Consider the following 3,909-nt stretch of genomic DNA (forward strand, 5'->3'; position numbering starts at 1 on the left):
CGTTTGTGTGTGCCATGTGACTTTTTATCAGCTATTCACAAAACCACCAACAGAGGGCAGAAGTAGCATTCTAGCTATCTATGCAACAAACAAGATGCAGTTTCCCATTTTGACATCAATCAAACAAAATTGAGACAAAATGAAATTAAAGTTGTGAGTCTGTCCTTCAGCCACCCCATAGCACTGCCCAACCACACTACTGGATTAATTGCAGATGAATGTGAGGAAGAAAAATCTTGTGGAAATCTTCATGAGCAGGGTGAAGACTACTGCCTGTAGTTGTACCTTGGATGAGACACCCATGTTTAGCATAGTAAGAAGGGGTGGGAGGGGTCATAACAAATTTAACAACATATTCCAGATCTCTATACAGATCAGATCAACCCACACATACTTTTGCATCATTCACTGAAAAACAATCTACTAACATCATTTATATAAGTACTAATAAGCCACTCGTTTTGTTCATTATGACCTGTGTTTCCTATGTAAGCAATATATTATTGTATTATTCAGTTAAGGGTCACTAGGGAGGCTGGAGCCTTTCCCAGCTAGCTGGGCGAGAGGCAGCCTACACCCTGGACAGTTCACAAGGGTTAACACAGCAGGGCTAACACAGGATTAGAGTTAGAAACAAATCTGCTAATATTGTTCATATACATGTTATTTGGAACATGATCATCTTTTACCATTGGTCCAGGGCTTACAGTACCCTGGAAAGGTCTTGAGCCACCCCTCATTTCTTTCTGTTTTACTAGCAAAAATTGGGAAATAGGTTCAGTGTATATGTAAACATATATGGAAACACAGTCTATAAGGCAAAAACAGACTTTTTTTTTTTTATTCTAATAAGACTGAAAGTCAATGTTTAGTATGGACATCTTTAACATCTAAAATCTATTCTTTAACACACCTCGATCGGTCTTGTAGGCAAGTTTCCTTGTCATTTCTTGAAGACATCTTCGGGAAAAGTTCTCCAGCCTTTGAGTCCATTCTCTTCCATAATGATTCCACACTGCATCAATATTGAAGTCCAGACTCTGGGGAGGCCGATCCATGACTGAAAATGTTCTATTGGATGTTTTTCTTTCCAGGTTTGCATTTAATAAACTGGCAGTGTGTTTGGACTTTTGCCAGTCACACTGTTTTCAGATTGTATTGCATGTTGACAACCTTGAAATGCTGCTGCTGATTTTGGGCTCTGTTCTTGTGTAATTTGCCTTTTCTCTCTGATTCCCTTCCTTAAGATGAACTTCTTGACAGCCACCCTTCCACTGCAACCATTCGTTATGAGGCTTCATTAAGCAATGTGTGGATCATCAGGCCCTGTGTCATGTTCTTGCTGGATTTTTTTTCTTATTTATCAAGAACATGACTTTCAATTAGTGTTCATCTGCTATGGATTGTTTTTTAATGTATTTTTGTACAGGCTGCTAGTAACAAAGTGCCTAAAAATATGATTTCAAATCGGTTCTTTGCTAAATATTTTGTTATGTTTAGACACAAGATTGGTTAATCCCTTGATTTAGGTGACCTTTATATTCAAATGATGCACAGATCACTGTTAGGTGGCTTAACAAACAAACAAACAAACAAACAAACAAACAAACAAACAAACAAACAAGAAAAAAACAGCCAGGTAAAAGGACTGGACTGAAAATAAATGAAAAAGCAAAGCAGGAAAACCTGGAGAACCATTGCTCTCTCTGCAGTACTGCGTACAGTACTCTATAAAACCATATTTTGCGAACTGACAGATTTATATAACTTCCATCTTTGATCGTATCTATGCCTATTTACAGAGAGACTCAAAAAATGATGCTTAAAGTGTGTTAATTTGACGTATCACATGTTAAATTTATGCCCGACCTCCGGGGTTACAGCTCCATCTGGTGACGATTTTGTGGCAGAAAAATAAATAAATAAAATCAGAATCTTGACTCATCTTTTGTTTGTTTTTCTGGGGCTATTTGTAGACTGCCACCACTCTCAGTCTGTTGATTTAGCTACCAACACTGTCACCCAATATATCAAGGTGTGATAGCCTAAAGTGTCAATGCTGCCTGCAGTCAGCCTCCTCCTACCTCTCTTCCTCATCTCCTTGTACCAGCCATATTGGAAGGTGTCACTTTATGCCTGATGATTATTCACAGCCACCTGTCTCTGTCCCATCAGAGGGCATCTGTGGTGATTACACAGACGTCATGCTGCCGTTAGTTTAGAAGGGTTAGAGAGAGTTCGTAACCTGCAACTTTTCTTTTTCATACTTTCTGCATCACTGTATCTTATTTACTTTACCGATCAGTGGGGAAGTATTTTTTTTAACTGACTTGTAATTAAATATTTAAAATGCAATAATTCTACAACTATATATGTATATTGATATTGCTCTAGTCCTAAGTACTGTATGAAGCTTTGAGGTTTTACATTGTTTCTACTGGAGTTGCTGTGTTGTTGGATGCTGAAAAGCATTGAACTCTGTCCCACATACTAATAAAAGGATTAGTCTAAAACACGCATTTTATCGTGGCATACAAGTTTATTACTTGCCCTCACAGTATTCTCACTCCTGCCTTCCTTTAGCCTGATTTCATAGCTTCTCCTGTTATCTAAGCAATACAAGATTTTTAGATAGATTTTTCTTTAACCCTTCAAACTCTAAAAACACTAAAACTTCAATTTATTTGACCAAACCTCACAAACCCAATAGTGAGTACTACCTGGTCAGATGTGATCAACGGTGGGAATGAAAGGCTAACAGCATTATAGAACATTTCCCCCTGCAGTCACATCCTTTATTAACAGCCTTATGTGTGATGGCAGCGAGACACATTAGGCTGTAAAAGACAAGGCAGCACGACGGATGAATGATATGAGCTGTTTGTGAACAAAGGCAAATTGCTTTGACCCACTGGGTCAAAACTGCAAGAGCTGTGATTGGCAACAGTAAGTAAATTAGCCAGGAGGTCGCCAGACAAAGAAGAGGGAAGTTAATTGACTTTTATCTTTTAATTTCCCCTTTCCTAACAACAAGGCGCTGTTTCCATACAGTAATAACCTCCAGGGTGTGAAAGTCAGCTTTTGCGTGTTTCCAGGGACCAGGCCTCTGACTTGACCCTGTGGGAAGCCGATAGATGGTCACCTCAGGGGGGCCTCACACCGTCCCACCGCATGTCAACATGATGGCATTACTGAGTAACCACACGGACAAAGGTCAGACCTTTGATCGGTAAACAATCACTCAAACGTTGCGCCATTCCCATCTATCAATCAGTGCTTTCAAAATGATTTTTGTACTATTACACTTCTATATAATATAATAGTGTTAAATAATAGACAGTCAGAGATTATACATTAATTTGCCCCACAAAGGGGGAAGATGATTATTTATTTTTAAAAAATAATAATTTTTTAAAATACATTTTTGAATTTAAAAAAAAGCCGAAGGAGACGTGTTTACTAAATAAATGTGACTTGACTGAAGTGCAAATGAAAATAAACTAATTAGCAGGGAGAGCCCCATTGTTCTCAGCCAGTGGTGCTATCGATTCAGCCAGTCGAGTCAATTTAATCAGTCAGTTTGTGACAAGACACACAGGTGACAAAACAACAGTCTGCAGGGGGTGGCTGCAGATCACATTGTTCTTTAATCTTCTATGTTAAAAAATAAAACTATGTAAACCGATGATTGCACAGGGAGATTACAATTTTTTAGTCCTACGCGTGGACAAATGCGTCTAAATCTATTACACTTTCTTTCTTGCACAATAATCTTCGAAGTATTTCGAGATATCTGCTGTCACATCCTCCCAGACAGAATAACTTGAGAGCATCACCGAGTGCAGTAAAGGGAGCCTGTGGAATGTTGCGCTCCTATTGGCTGCTGCTTGCCTGTATAAAGAGCCGCAG

The sequence above is a fragment of the Pelmatolapia mariae genome, linkage group LG20 (genome assembly GCF_036321145.2).
Source record: "Pelmatolapia mariae isolate MD_Pm_ZW linkage group LG20, Pm_UMD_F_2, whole genome shotgun sequence".
In the NCBI taxonomy this organism is placed as follows: Eukaryota; Metazoa; Chordata; class Actinopteri; order Cichliformes; family Cichlidae; genus Pelmatolapia; species Pelmatolapia mariae.